The sequence below is a fragment of the Eschrichtius robustus genome, chromosome X (assembly GCF_028021215.1).
Source record: "Eschrichtius robustus isolate mEscRob2 chromosome X, mEscRob2.pri, whole genome shotgun sequence".
Taxonomy (NCBI): Eukaryota; Metazoa; Chordata; class Mammalia; order Artiodactyla; family Eschrichtiidae; genus Eschrichtius; species Eschrichtius robustus.
The window spans coordinates 108,200,929-108,218,330 of NC_090845.1; positions in this window are offsets into that span (position 1 = coordinate 108,200,929).

Consider the following 17,402-nt stretch of genomic DNA (forward strand, 5'->3'; position numbering starts at 1 on the left):
TCTGATGGAAGTTTCTGTAATAATGGAAATATCCCTTATCTGAACTGTAATAGCTTAGCCACTAGCCACATGGGACCATCGAGCATTTGAAATTTTTCTAGTGCAACTGAGGAACTAAAATATTAGTTCCATTTAATTTAAGTTAATTAAAATTTAAATTTAATTAGCCATGTGTATCTACTGGCTACCATATTGGACAGTGCTGCTCTAGGTGCTCAGAATTCTGAGACTGATGGAAAGAGATAATATTTGAAACAACTCTGGATTTGGAAGGGGAAGAAGTAAAGAGAAAGAAAAAGAGGGTAGATTGTAAAGGGGAGACAAAGCAAAGGAATGAAGCTTCCAAAAGAATTAAGATGCAAATATAAGAAATGCCATTCTTGGTTCTATCATCCAGTCAAATAGTAACTTTATAAGATGTCACCTATGGCATCCCTTTAAGCAAATGAGGACTAGGCCCACTACATATATAGCTTTTCCTTGGATCTAGAATTCAATTTTTTTTTCTCAGCCCTTCTTGACCCTTTTTCTATTTTCAGCCTGCCTCATTTCCTAAGGCAATGGGTTCCATATGTTTACCACCTGGTGGATAAAGTGGTATTTCTACTTTATTGCTTTCAAGCTACCTCCTCTAGCTCCAAGTAATAGTACTTGTCTTTGATGAGTTCCAAGTGCTTTAAAGATATCCCCAGAGAACCCAACAACAAGTGAACATGTCGATTCTTCCCCTGAGAGTCTTGGCTAATATAACTGCATTTGGTCCTCAGGGCACTCAGGGTCAGATGGGGCACTCTGAAGTGTCCTAGCCTGCCTTAGCACTTGAGACTCCTCTGATTACAGTTTTCTGTTGGGTAAAATCTTTGCTTTTAGAAACCCATTAAAATGCAAGTATGTCATACTTGAAGACAAAAACAACCACTTAATACCTTTGACTTACTTTTTTTCCACATTGAATTCTAAGGACCTGGAACTACGTGAGTTTGGATTTGGAAAGAGCGTATGAGGAAAGGCCCTGATCATGAAGGGTCTGCTGCCTAGCACGGAGTATCACAGAAGAATAAGTACAAAAGTCCTGTGCACCAGTACAGGAAACAAAAAGAGACAACTGAAGAAGGGCATCAAATAACACCAAGGTCAACAAAATTTAAGGCTTTACCTCCTCCACAATGGGACTCTTTTTGTTACTTCACTGTTTCACAACAGTGAACCAAGTTACAGGGTTCAGAAGCCACAAGGCGAAGCTGTTCCAACGCCCTTCACAAACAACTGATCGAAATGATTCACTGGTGATAAACAGTAAAAAAGTAGTGTTTCATTGGACTGATCATCTTCCTGAGAATTTTATTTGGCCTTTGAGTATTCTCCAGTCAATCTTCTTTATGTGGAGATTTTAATTGACTCCAGGAAGCCCTCAGTTTGGCCTTTTTTAACTCCATTCTCGCTGAATCTGTCAGTAAAATAGCAATACATCATTTTGCCTCAGGCCTACATCTTGTTAATGACACTGGCCCAGTACAAACTGAGTTCAAAGATAATCAGTATTCAAGTAATGACACTGTTTATAGGACACTATGTTTTCCATTAAATTTAACAAACAGTTCTTGAGCGTCTACTATGTAGGGCTATGAGGGACATGAGCATAAGTTTTAAAAGAAATTCTTGTCTTTGAGAAGCATATGAGATGGAATATGATCTTCCTCTTCTCTAGGTCATTCAGTATTGATCACATTTTTATTTAGTATCTACTATGCCAAAAACTTTGTTAGGAATTGGGCAGTTAATGGAGAACTAGATAGATACATTCCCTGCCCTCAGGGAGCTTTGCATTCCACAGATATTTGTGATTTATTTTGGTGTGAGACTCAGCTCATCTTAGTTTACCTACCATGCAGGTCATTTATTTGAGTATTTGTCTTAAGTCTCCTTTAGGAAAGACAGCAAAGGTAGAGATGGTATTTAACATAGGGTTGGAGAGTTTTTTGAATGAAGAAAAGGTGTGATCAAATATGAACTCTCAGAAGCTTAATCTGTCATCCTGTATGTTGGATGGCTAGGAGATGAGAAAGACAGAAAGTAGGGAGAAATGTTAGGTTTCTGTAAAGTCCAAACAAAAGACAATGAGGGCCTTTATTAGGAGAGTGTCAATGGAGTGTTTTAGGTTGGAGAAATTGAACAGGATGCCAAAGTTGGGGTGGAAGAAAGAATTAATCATATTTTGCACATTAGTTAGAGATTAAAGATTCGTAAACAAAATTTGTTTAAATTTCTGGGGGTTCTCTGGAGAGCTTATCATTTCAGAAAGGGCTCAGCAGTGTTAAAAAGAAACTGGGAGTTCATTTAATCTTTATTATTTATGGGTATGACTATGTTCAATTCAACACATGCTTACTGAGCATCATCTACTATGTCCTAAGCACCTTCCAAGGCACTGGGGATAAAACGGTAAAGGAAAGTAGGTGCGGTTCCTGCTGCTAAAAGCTTACAGTCTTTTGATGTAGATAATAATAAAATAACCATTAATTCAATATATACTTAATGAGTGTGTACTCTATTACAGACTCTAAGTGCTAAAAATACAACAATGAGCAAAACAGACAAAAATCTCTACCCTCATGGAGCATATATTACAGTAGAGGAGACTGACCCTTCAAAAGTAAACAAATAAGATTATTTCAGATAATGATAATTGCTATTAAAAATGTAACTAGGTAATAGGATATAGTGGCAGAGGTGATGAGGTTTACTTTAGATAGGGTGGCCAGAGAAGGGCTCTTTGAGGAGGGAGCAAATCATACAAAATATCCAGGGGAAGAGCATTCTAGGTAGAAGGAAGAGCAAGTATTAAGGTTCTCAGAAGGAAAATAACGTGGCAGGTGCAAGGGTCAGAAACAAAGCCAATGTGGCTGGAGTAGAATGAGCAAAAGGAAGAGAGGTAGGAAGGGGCAGGCTTATGGAGGGTTCTATAGGTCATGGTAAGGAGGTTGGTTTCACCCTGAGTATCTCAAGGGTTTTAAGAAGTAAGCAACGTGATTTAGTTTACAGTTTTAAAAGGATCGCTCTGGCTGCTGTGCTGAGAATAGACTTTAGAGGGGCAGGAGTAGAAGCAGGGAGACCTATTAGCAGACTATAAATACACATGTATATCTGTACCTCTTCTATCTTTTTATGGCAAAACAATGTTTCTCCCTTATTAAAAAAGAGCACCCATAATATATTTCCCCATCGCTCATCATTTTTTGTTCCAATGCAGAGCAATAAAACAAATCCTTCAAAGTAAATGGTAAGAAATTATATCAAATTTTGGCTATTTAGGCAATTCACTCATTCATTCAACATATATTTATTGAGTGGCTACTCAGTGCCATGCACTCTGCTAGACCCTGGGGACACAAATTCGAACAAAACAGAAATAATAGCTTCCTTCATGGAGTTTTTGATCTTGTGTGGGAGATGTATATCTATGAGATAATTATACACAGTCATAATCACAAACCATGATAAGTGCTATGAAGGGAAATAGGCTGCTCTGCAAGACATCTATTATATGAATTGTTTGCAGTGAGCGTGTGGTCATCTGCATTGCCATTTAAGACTAGGACACACGTGAAAGCGGAAAACCTATTTAGGCAAGACATTAATTCAGATTTTTTAATCTATCATTAGACATGCACTGCCAAGCTTTAATTATAACTGCACTCCTAATATCAGGAAAAGAATGAAGTGTAACTGACTATATTAAAATAAGGGAGTAGCCCCCAAAAGGAACTACAACAATGCCATAGAGAGCCTCCTCAGCACATAGCCCAGGACTGGAGCGCTCTGCAGGAGAACACTGATCAAGCAAGGACTCTGCCCTAAAGAAGCTACAGCGTTATGTCCTCCAAGAGGCCTTTCCTGATTGTCCCTACCATTCCAAGTCCTGGTAAGACACCCTTCTCTAGCGTCCAATAGCACCTGCTCTTTATGACTCCGTGACTCTAGACTCTATGGCCATTGTTTTTTCACTTGTCTTTCTTCCCTGACTAGACAATGAATACCATAAAGCCAGTGGCATTGGTCAACTTGTTCACTGAGGTGTCCCCACATTTCAAATAAAAATGGCACATAATGGGTGTTCCATAAATGATGGATTAACAAGGTAAACAATACAAGGTAAAAAGTAATAAACATCATGAGTGACATATAGATAAGTTGCTACGGACATTCACTGGAGGGAGTGGGCACTTCTAACCAAGATGAATTAGAGAAGGGTTGGTAGAGGATGATTTTTGTGCCGGTCTATGAAGATCAAACAAGATTGGATGTGGGCATGAGGGAAGACATACCATGGGAAGTGAACAGTGTGAACAAAGGCATGGAAATGGAAAAATTCCATTTAAAAATTGTTAAACTAAAAGGTTAAACAAAGAGAACATGAGTGGAAGTGGTGGGAGGTGATACTGGAAAGGTAGGTTAAGGGCTGAAGTGTGAAGGGCCTTGCTTGTCAGACTCAGGGGTTTGATCATCTGACATCTGGTCCGATCCACTACAACACTCAGGATTTGAAATCAGAAGATAGGGACTCTGGTTCTAGCTCTGCCATTTGTCAGCTATGTAACTTAAGGAAAACTATTAAACTCTGATGGTCTGAGACTGTGAATCATTGATATAATATACAAAATGGGAAATACAGCAAGGAAAAGGAGGAAGATAGTGAGTTCATTTTTATATCTGTCAAATTTGAGGGTACCATATGATATCCAAGTGGAGATGTCCAGTGAAGAGTAGAGATATCTGGGGATTTAAAACAAGTAGAGGGAGGTTAGAAATATTGATTTAGTAGTCATAAAAACAGAACTGATAGTTGAACTCAAGATTTTTAAACAAAGGGAAATAGCAATCAAAGTCAATATCTGAAAAAGAATTTTGTTCAAAAATGCTTTTGATCAATTTAGATTCATTTCAAAAAATATATTTGAAGAGCAAAAAATCTCAGACTATCCTTTTACTATTAGCCTTCTGCTGTTGTATACTCTCGTAGCCATGGAGATAACAGCTCCCTAAACCATCTCCAGACATACACAACCTTTTAGGCCTGGCAAACCTATATTTCCTCTCATCACAGAAGCCGAACATCTCTAATGAGAGAAGTTACCAGATTATATATAACATTGTTCTTCTCACTGTCATCTGAAGCTCATCCATGCTTTTTGAATCCCATTACAAATTATTTTAGTCTCAAAAAAACTTCTTTAAAATACTCTCAGAAAGTAGCAATGTTCTCCCCATAACTCCATTTATATCAGGGAGTTCATCTTATCAGAAGTAGCTGAATAAAGGGACACTCAACCCCCTTCCTTCACGCTATGCTTTAAACTCTCAGGAAGACCATGGCATATAAGTTTAAAGTGTCGCCTTCAAGTCACCTAGTCTATCTCTGCTCCTGGGGGTGGGCAGGTAGGTGCTAAATAATACCTTGCAGACACCATGTGAACCTCAGCCCCATGTAACTGGGATCCTGATTCCCTGTTGAACAATTGCCAACTTTTTTTACTTAGGGACTGAATTTTGTCTCTGTACTTTCAGCTACAGCCTGGAGACATGCTTCAAACCTGAAAGATGCTTCAAACTAGAACCCTGCCTCCTGACTCTAGGTGTCACTAACTCCTGTACTATTGTCAAGTTCCACCAATGAGATCACCCTTAGGTATTTCTGCTGACCACCAATGGAGCCAAATTCCACTGCACCAGATCACTTTGGACCTTGGGTCCCCTCCCAGAGTGCAGTTCTACAGGTGGGTCATTCATCTTAGGCCTTGGCACTGCCACATCCCAAGCTTCTTCTGTTTCCCCACTAGTCTGAGATGCTGAAGTACCATGCACACCTAGCAACAGAGCCACTAGAAATTTGTCAACAAATGTGTGGACGACTCAGTGCAAATCCATTCCCCACTACTGGAAGAACAACATATGTGCCACCTGTATTTTCCACAGTTTATGAGGCTAAGCCAAAATGTATCTTAATTGAATAATCAGTGGTGGATCAGCAATACAGACTTCGTATAGGAGCCTACAATGAGAGACTTCACCCTTCACATACATACACAAGAACTTGGAAATGAGGGCAATAAAGATTGCCTTCAGAATTAATAAGAAAACACTTAATGAATTAGAATAATAATAGACAAAATCATTTTTAAGAAACTGAATTTTTACAGGCCAGTAGAATTAGACCTTAACCTGATTAACTTTTTTAATATAGAGGAATAATTTGTCCACAAGAAGGGGAATTGAACAGACAGAATAGGAAATATGATAATCGAACAAATTTGACCTTTGACAGTGCCCATCCAAACACTGTCCAGGGGATAAAATACCTTAGCCAAAGGATTTTGCATTCTGATTGCATTAGCAAGACTCTCCATCTCTGTTATGATAATGAATAGAGAAAGTTGAAATCAAGTATGCTATTCCCATTGACAAGATCTCCCTCTACTTGAGATATGTCAGTCTATCTTAGTTGTATGTCATTAAATATTCATTTCATCTAACTCACCTTGACCTGATTCAAAGGTCATCACTTCAGGTGACTTTAGGTGACTTGCTAAAGGTCTCACAATTTTTATTTGATTTCCCATATCCATTTGTGGGTCATAAAGACTTTATAGATTCCAGTTCCTGTAAAATTTCTCATTGTGATTTAATATGTTGGTACTGTGATTGTGATTTGGCTTCCCATGTAAATTGTCCTGAAGGCAGAGAATTTCTGGTCATGCCAAAACAAGAATTTTGGTCTGTAACAATCATGCTGTTCATCATTCATTAATACACTGACGTCCTAGTTTTATGCACTACTCTTGTGAGAATAGTTAGTATGTATCTGCCTCTGAGTGATGGATTCATTCTCAATATGCTGACAACACCAGATGTTCAAGCAAACAGGCTGATGGCTAGGTCTCAGACCAAAGTACAAGACCCAGTTTACTAAATGCTACCCTGTGAGATATTTTGGGAGACAGTCAAATGGCATCACCCAGGCAAAGTACCAGCCATCTCCAATATCATTGTGCTTACTAGCAAATATTTTGTTGAGTCTCTATGATTGTTCATATTATAATTTTCCATAGTTTAAGTGCATGCATTGAGCACCATGTCAAGAGTCTTACATAAATTATTTCCAATATTTAAGTAACTATGTTATATAGATATTATTATAATTTTTCCAATTTACAGATGAAGAAACTGAGGCACAAAGAGGTCAAGTAATTTGTCTTTGGTCCCACAAAAAGTAAATGGTCAAGCTTGGATTTGATCCCTTGTCTCCAACTCTAAAATCCATACTCTTTCAGGACTGTTATAATTGTTTTATGTCATCAATGCTGCTTTTGATTTACTTACACATACACCAACTTATTTGCTCAAAAATCTGCTTTGCATCTTATTCCTTCCTTCTCAGTTCAATTTCCTTCTTCCTGAAGTATATCCTTTAGTAGTTCTTGCAGTGATAGTCTCTTAAAAGTAACCTCTAAGTTCCTGTTTATTTGAAAATGCCTTTGTTTTATTCACACTATTTTTATTAATTAGTATTAGAATTAGCTGCAAATAACAAAAAAGTGTAAACAAAATAGAAGCATATTTCTCTCTTACATTAATGTAGGACATTAAGGGCCAGTACGGTAACTCCATGATTATCAAAAACCCAGATACAAACCTACCTTGTTGTTCTGTAATTCTCAACTTCGGGCTTCTACCTCAGGATTCAAAATGTCTGTGGCAGCTCTAGCCATCACAGAGGATTTGACAGCCTTATCTCCCTGTCCTTACTCCTGCTGGCTGGAATTTGGATATGATGGTAGAATTTCTCACGTAGAACATCTCGCAGCAAATGCCAGCACCTCGTATTATTGTTTTTTGCCTTATATTTCTGGACTATGCAAAGGGTTTAAATTCAAATTCCAAGGCCACCTAAGGGCAAGCCCATGATTACAAATTCTCAGAAAAGACATTTTTCTCTGCCAAAACATTTTTATTTGCCTGAGACAAACAAACTCCCTTGACATCTTCTTCTGCTAAGGAGAAGAGTTTTCCTAGTACATGCTTTCACTGCACATAAAATACTTTAATAGACCTAGTTTTACATGGAGGTCTCAGTCTCAACTCTGACACTATGCATGGGTGTTAAAACACAGACCTTGGTTACCAATACCCAAACTTCCAACATACCCAGGGAAACCAGTGTTAACCCATGGATATCACTCTAGTTTACAGTTTCCTCTTTGTGTTTAACCCCTGGAAATGTATTTCTGTCTTGAAAACTCAACTACACCTTGAAAACTATGTTTGTTCTATTCATCAAAATGTAAACTCCACAAGGTCAGGAACTTGTGTCTGTTTGGTTCACTTCCACAGCACTTAGAACACTACCTGGTACATAGGAAAGGTGTTCAATAATATTTGGCAAGTGAGTAAGTTAATTTTAGCCAGCATTTCTGGTGTTTTGTAGCTAGGAGTGGGGTGAGAGTTTCCGGATTATCTAGTATATGATATTTCTAGAAATGGAAGTCAAATCCATGCCCCTTCCACTGTGCTGTGCTATCGTTTATATTTACAGTTACAGTGAGATTTTCAGAGTGTGTTTCCAAAGTCAACATATGACAACTATAGCCAGAGGGAAATAATCTTCTTCAGGCTCATCTTAACCATCACATTCTATTAAGAAATTAGATTCTCCAATTGCATAGGTAGAGTGCAACCAGATTTTGCCTATAGGTAAATTCTAATTCAGCACCAGCTGCGAACCAAGACCTTGCCAGAAGTTTCCTTAGAAAGTTCTCTAGATACAACTCTCTGTCATCAACAAAGCTTCATATGTTACCCATGAGTGATAATAGATCTAACTACTGAACACTCACTACGTGCCACGTACTCCTGCAAATGCTTTACATTTACTAACTCATTTACAGAAGTAGAAACTGAGGCACAAAGAGGTTAAGTAACTTGCAAAGGCAACACAGGAAATGGCAGAGCCAGGGTTTCCCCAGGCATATTGGCTCCAAAGTACATGAGCTTACCAATTACGCTATGCAGCCCCATGTTTACTTGCATTATCTAGTCTCATCCCCTATCCCATTCTAACAGGAATTTTAACACTCAATGGTAAAATATAATTATAGGGTGAAATCCCTTTATTCTTTTTTCATGAAGCCAGAAGTTACAGTCTATAGTATCATCTTTCACCAGCATTGCCACAATAGGGTTTGTCAGAGCAACTGAGGAGGTGTAAACAATGGCTAAAGTACACTTTTTTGCCTTCCAGCATATAGAATGACTCAGATTTCTATTGAGTGAAGGAGAAGTAAGGGAAAAGTATCATATTAACTCTTCAAAATTGGGAGGGAAGGTGCAGCGTGAATACATATATAGTATCTATCACTCAAATGCCTCACTCAAAAAAAAAAAAAAAAGGAAAATCTGTTTTTTTAATATAAGACTCTTTTTGGGTTCTTCAGTCAGGAAAATGATTTAGTCTGATACCCATCAATGAATATATTAGACTGGCTTCAACTAGCAGCTGCAGAGGAAGATTTAGAGAACAGTTAGTTTAAAGTTGGAAAATCACTAAAATATCCAGGCAACGTATCAACCTTGCTCTGAGTTTACTAAACCCAATAAACGGAACTGTTTAAAGACATTCAGAATGATGCATGAATAATGCAAATCGATTCAACTTTATTACTTTTTCCGTACTGTTTTCTTAATGGCCCAACTTTCAGCTGCACATTCACACCACTATATGAGGGTGCATTTCAGCAGTTAATTCTATAGTAATTACAGATATTAAGGATTCAGCACACTGAGGAAATATCTCAATGAGAGACGGGCTGCCTGAGACACAATTAGAAGGTACCATATATAAACACTGGTCCCATTTTGCAGAAGAAACGGACAATCAGTGAAATAAGACAGAGATATTGGCTGCAGAGAAAAGGAAAATGCTAATATCAAGAAAAACTTGCTATGTTCCAGGCACTGGATATGAATTTTATTATATAGATTTATTGTAGCTAATAGACACAAAAACCCTGGGGTGTAGTTATTATTGCTATTCCCATTTTATAGGTGAGGAAACTGAGATACAGAATGGTAAAGTGACTTTCTTAAGGTCATAGGATTAATAAGTGCTAAAACTGATGCTTGAACTCAACCTATACTCCAGAGTATGCTCTTAGCCACTCTCCTATACTGCCTCATATAGCAAAAGAAGTAAATATTAAAAAATAATTCACCAAAATTTTATGAAGTGCCTGCTATGTGTCTCCCACTGTGATAAGCACTGAGAGTGTAAGCAGCAGCATAGAATTGAGGAGAATGGGTGCAAATGGTTTCCAGATAATCTTGGAGATTAGAAAGGCTGCAAGATGTTCTCAATACAAGTTTCTAAAAAAGTCATAGAAAAATTGGAAAATGACATTTATTGTATCATAAAGTCAGCCCTCCTTGGGCTCTGCTCCAGCAGCAAGACGTCATCTCAAAGTCTGTCAACATGGCATGCAATGAACGCAGCCCAAAAAAGAATATCTGGACAGGTTCTAAAATCCTTAAGATTCCCATGGAGGTTCTCATGTTTGAGAAGCATTTCAGACCATGTATTCAAGAGGTGGTCATGTTCATTTTAGTTTCATCAATGTTGTCCCATTTGGAATCACTCAATCCATAAGTATGTATGAGTCTCTACCATTGTATCAGACATTATGAGTAGAATAATGTATAAGACACAGTGCTTAGCAACAAAGAATCTACACTCTAGTGAATAGACAATGAACTCCCATGAAACAATTACTAGAAAAGACATTCATGATAAAATGCTCACTTATTCAGTACAAACAAATGCTTAAGGGAGTGAAACTGAGTTGAATTGTTCAGAGAAGGCTTCATGGAGACTAAGACTCTAGCAAGGCCTTGAAGGACTGAGGACTTGAAGTAATGGGAGAGGAGAGGAACAAGGCCACTCCTAGTCTGAAGGAACAGTCTGACATAGGCCTTATGCGGCAGTGGCATGATACAGGGACCTGAACAGAAACTAGAGCCATGCCAGATAAGGACCCCAGATCAACCAATGCAATCTGAGAAGTAAATGTGTTAACTAAAGGTATTAATCAAACTAGAGAGCCCAGAAGCCAAAGACCAGAGATGGAGGCAAGTATTGGGAACCAGAGAGTGCCAACAGCTACCAGGACCCAGGCTATGTATTCCGTGGCCAGACTTACCTAGGTTTGAATTCTACTTTGCCACATACTATCTAGGTCAGCTTATATAACTCTTCTGAGTCGACTTTCTCGTCAGTGGAATGGGGATAACAATACCTACCACATGGTGTGTTATTGGGGAATTAAGTGAGACCGTATATATGAAAGAGTTTTAATACTGTAAAGTTCTGTATGAGTGTCAGTTGTTATTAGCTACTGTTATATGTATAGCTGTTGTTATATGTAGATAGGACCAAAATTTTGGGGATCTTCTAGTCAGGAAAGTTGACAATGATTCTCAATATAAGATGTGGGCAACTGCCTGTAGGAGTGAATTAGAATTTCTGGGGGCTTGTTGTTTGTTTGTTCATTTGCTCTTTCTCCTTTAGAATCTGATAAATTCCTTTCCCCCAATAAATGTCCAGATGATGATCACTACAATAGGGAACCACTTTACTGATAAGCTGATAGGAGCCTGTCATATCCCCAGTATGTTGAGACAGTAAAAAGGTTAAAATCCCATTGATCTAGGAACTTATTTCAGTATTTTGAGTATGAGGTGATAAATGGTAGCAGTAGCAACGGAAAGAAAGGAACAAGTTTGAAAGATATTGTGAGAGAAGATGAAAAAAATAGATAGGAAACATTTTGGAGTACTAAATACATGATATTTTACTGTTGAGCAAAATGAGCAAGTAAGAAGCAGAGGCAGAATTTGAACCTAGTTCTGACTGACTCCAAAGAAAGAGAGAACTCTTTCCTCAGGTCAGATGGGAAGGAAAAAAGGAGAATGAACAATGGCCTTTAGGGTATTTTAAACTGAAAGACTGAAGAGAACAGAAATCGACAAGCTTAGAAGATAATCGTATCTACACGAGAATGCTGTATAAGTTCTGAATTATATGACATCAGAATCTTAGTATTTAGAAAACAGTTTACTCTTAAATTTCAGTATTCTCAGCAATTGTCTCCTAAGTCAGCCACTTCCTGATTCACTCTGTGATGTACATACCATGTTTTTGCCCTTTCAGTCCCCATCAATAGTGCTTAGGGGTGATTGATTAGTAGCAAAGTTAACTCTGTGCTAAGTCAGGCATGTCCTTTTTAACTGAAGGTGCACATTTGGGGGACAACCAGATAGGGCAAAAGGTGCCATCTCAAATCCTTGAGAACCTACCATATAGGCAACCAACAGAATTATCAATCCATACTGAATGAACTAAATGCATAATGTCTGAATACTCGGTTTATAATGCATATGAGTTTTGCAGCACATTATTTGATTTTATTTGGTTTGATAGTTTTGAGTCAAGTTCAGATAAAGGTATGAAGGGCATCTTGTTGTTGTTCCTCTAGTTGGAATTTTTTAATTGATAATTCTTCACTTTTATTTTGTTTTACTTTCTGCCCCTGGTTCATTAAACAGGGAAAGAAAGGTAAAACAGAATTAAGATTCAATTTATTCACTAGGATACAACAAGTATCCCAAATCAACAGAGCCAAACTAAAGGAGATTCTGATGTACAGTTGACCCTTGAACAACATGGGTTTAAACTGCATGGGTCTACTTATATATGGATTTTTCTCAATAAATACTACAGTACTACATGATCTACTATTGGCTGAATCCATGGATGGAGAACTGTGGATATGGTAGAATCACAGTTATAGAGGAACCATGTATGGGAAGGCCAACTATAAGTTACATGCAGATTTTCGACTGCTCAGAGGGTCGGTGCTCCTAACTCCCTTGTTGCTCAAGGGTCAACTGTATATTAAAAAAATCAAGTGAACAAAGGCAAACTGAAAGGAGACTTTCCAGAGATTCACACACACACACACACACACACAAAAGAATGGAAGTCTATGTTGACCACAATGTCAATATGAGCCCAAATTATGGCATGACTGGTAAAAAGCCCAAAGAAATCTTGGGTTTATTTACTCAAAAATATTCATTGTGCACCTACCATGTATTGGGCACTGTATCCTGAGTATGGGTAATAAGGAAGTACATCATCAGGAAAGAATTTTAAAAGAATAATAAGACTGACTTTAGTAGTTCTTTTTTATTATTAATATGAGCTAGCAATTCTAATAATTTAGAATTATTTAATTCTAAATAATTTCTCTTCCTGCATGGGAGAATCACTTCTACCAATCTTCCTCCTGCTTCCAACCCTGGGTACACTTCTGGAATCCAGATTTGTGTGACTGTAAAATTCATGTTTCTTCCATTAGAGCTGTATCTTTCAAATTTTTTGACCACAAGCCTCAGTAAGAAATATATTTTACATATGACCCAGTATAAACACACACACACACACACACACACAGACTATGATCACATAACTGACATAAAAATTTCATAAAATAATACCATTACTGTGGGCAATGCACTCTAATATTTTCTACTCTATTCTGTTTCAAAAGAAAAAGAAGGAGAGAGAGAGAAAGAAAGGAAGAAAAGAAAGGAAGAAAGAAAGAGAGAGAGAGAAAGAAAAAGAAAGAAAGAAAGAAAGAAAGAAAGAAAGAAAGAAAGAAAGAAAGAAAGAAAGAAAGAAAGAAAGAAAGAAAGAAAGAAAGAAAGAAAGAAAGAAAAAGGGAAAGGGGAAAAAAAGTGAATCTTTTCCTACTAAATTTCACAACTCATTATGTGACCCACAGTTTGAAAAATAAGGCACTATAGTGTAGTATACTGTTCTTCCTTCCAGATACAGGTGGACAGAATGCAGGATGGCAGGGAGATATCAGCCTGGGTTTAAGCATTAACCATAGGAATTCTCAAAGTACAAAACTGCAGGACTGAATTTGCACACTCTGCCTCTGAATTGTTTCTTGATTATATTATGCTTCAAATAGCTTTTATTTACCTAACCCCAAAACCTTGGGGAAAAAAGTTGGTGTTTTTGTTTTGGTTTGGTTTTTTGCAGCCTACCTATAGTATTCAAGTTATATTCTGACACAATTCTGGTCTGTTGTGACATGGTTAGCTTTTGAGGGAGAAGCAAAAATCTTAATTTGCTTTTCTTTGAGGAAGAAAAAAATCTTTGAAATTTATTCAGGGCAGGAGCCAGGCAATGGGGAAAGAATTTATACTGTAATCCTCAAAGGAGTAGAACATGAATTGAATTAGTGTTTCTTCAGGATATGGGATTCTTTTCTTATGAATAAAATCTTTTGAGATCAGGTAGGAAGTTGTAACCATTTTTCTCTTTTATTACTTTTTCTGATACGTTGCTTTGAATATTTGGTTTTATACTGGCAGTGAGGGATGACCAACAAACCAGCCTGACTGTGTAATACCATTTTCCTGAGTTGATTCTATTCAGCAGGGTCTTTTCTAGTATGGACAGCTGAAGGAAACAGATCATGGTAGTTTCAAGAAACTAACAAGTTTAGTGTGATCTGGTTCTTTCATTTAGTTCATCATGTAATAGTTAGTAATAATCCCTACTAAAGAGTTTTGTAATAGCCATTTAGTTCAATCATGTAACAGTTTCCCTTGACCATCTTAGAGGTTCATAGGCCCCCTTATTCATGTGCTACCTATGTCCATGGTCTCTCATTAAGTAGAGCTGAAAAATGTAGCCCATACTAAGTGTGTTTCTTTATGAAACTATGAGATTGATTGGTTAATTCAGACAAAATGATCAAATAATTCAAAATGAATCAAAATGAAGGATGGATTAAACTTAACCAGGGCTGGATAAAACTTGGGTGTAGATTGACAAACCATTGTGACTTCTTTGCTTGATTTGCAGTCATGTCAGTCAAAGATTACCTTTTTGTTCCCCCGGTGAAGTTTTGTTATATCTCTTAACTAGCTTATATAGCTCCTACCTAGGATACATTAATTCAAACTACTTCTTTGGCTGGTTTCAACTGTCTTGACCAGCTGAAGAAGGTTTGAGTTAGTTAATAAGAACTAAGATCAAGGGACTTCCCTGGTGGCGCAGTGGTTGAGAATCCACCTGCCAATGCAGGGGACATGGGTTCGAGTCCTGGTCCAGGAAGATCCCACGTGCCGCGCAGCAACTAAGCCCGTGTGCCAGAACTACTGAGCCTGCGCTCTAGAGCCCACAAGCCACAACTACTGAAGCCCGCACGCCTACAGCCTGTGCTCCGCAAGGAGAAGCCACCTCAGTGAGAAGCCCACGCACCACAATGAAGAGTAGCCCCCGCTCGCCGCAACTACAGAAAGCCCGCACGCAGCAACAAAGACCCAACGCAGCCAAAAATAAATAAATAAATAAATAAATAAATGATTAATTTAAAAAAAAAGAACTAAGATGAATAGTGGTTTGATTATAATGACTAGCTTGCCTGAACTACTTGGTTGTTGCACTACAACCAGTCAGCAATTTGACCAAATCAGTATTTGCCTAAGTTGATTAGTCTATTCAATCTGAAGTTGAAATAACTATGGCAGGTAGGAAAACCTGAAAAAAATATTTTTACTGAATTCTTCTAATTACACACAATCTTACCATTTTTCAGAAAAGAGTAAACTCTCTGTATTAGATAAGGTTCTCAAGAGAAACAGAACCAAACAGAAACCATGAACCAATAGGATTCTCAAGAGAAACAGAATATTGTAAAATTATATTTTATACACACACACACACACACACACACACACACACACACACACACACACACACTCATGCAGTTATGGAGGCTGAGAAATCCCAAGATCTACAGAGTCCTAGCTTTGGAAACTCATTCACGATGGGAGGGGCACACAGTAAAATTGTCCAAACCTCCTAAAACCATGGAACATTAGGGAAGCAGGAGGAGGTTGTTCCACTGGATCTATTTTCTGTTCTCTTTAATTAATCATTGTCCAAACACCAGCACTGTACAAGATGCAGCAAATCTTATCCAGAAGACCTACCACAAGTCAAAATTAATTGTTCTTTCTGCCTTTTTACTGGCCGGTTTAGAATGTTTTGCAGGTGGTCAAATGATATTAATTATCTGCAACAAAGGGGAGGATGTTCCTAAATGAACCTAAAGGTAGAACATAGCCTAATCGATTACGTAGCATGAATTCTCAGCAAGCACTAATAGTCTTTATAACTGCAGCAGCAGAGGCTGTGTAGGTAAGTGCAGCAATTAGTTTGTGCTTAGTGAGAGGGACCCCAGTATGCTGAGTGGAAAGTATTTGTATCTTTTTCATTCAAAAATGATTGAGAAGAAGAGCAAAAATTGGGATAGTGAATAGGGACAGAGTGACCACATTGAGCAATGCAATTCTCTGAATGCACTTCAAAATCATCTTGGAGACCACAGAGAGACTGTGGCAAAATATTGTAGTAGCACCTGTGGGTATCTACTGACCTCATGAAAAGCAAAAATCCATCAATAATTTACATTGGCAAAATCATCTGGGCAAGATCCTCCCTTAGTTGAGTACAGTGTCAGTGCCTGGTGAACGGTTAATTTGGAGAAGAGGAAACATCACCATTATATTGACAGAAGCCACCTCCTGTTTCCATCATGCTTTTGCTGCTAAGAAAAAACAGCCCTGATTTCCAGGAACAGGTCTGACACTTAGGCTTAAGTGTTGTTAGAACCTGGCCTGGTGCTCATGGCTAGGCCATGTTGTTCTCCTGCTGGGTATAAACAACCTCACAGAATGCCAAGATTAGACAAGGTCACTCTGTGACCACAGTAAAGAGAAAAAACTTCATAAATTTTATCTAAAAACAACCAAAAAAAGAGTATTTCCCAAATCACAAAATACTTAATATCTTTCTCTCCTGGCTAATATTAAGTGACCACTGCTTCTTTACCAATTACAGCTTTAGCCTCACTCTAATCTGTCCTCCCTGTAGATAAGATTTATTGAGATACCCACTGAAAGAACTGTCCCCACTTCCTGACAGCACCCACCAGAGAGAATCCTTGCTTCCTTGGACCCTCCCCCAAATCACCTAACCAAAGCCCAAATCCTATAATAAGTCCCTTCTAATGCTCTCTCACTGAGACACCCCCGTGGTTCTCCATGGTTTGTGTTCTCCCTACTTGCCAGGAGTATTAAACCCAACTTACTCCATTACAGGTGTGTTCCAGGCGATCTTTGGCTGAACAACATGACACTACCTTTAAAAAGAAGTGGGAAGCTCGGTGGGGGGCAAAGATTGGTAGGGTGGCTAAAGCAACAAACTCTGA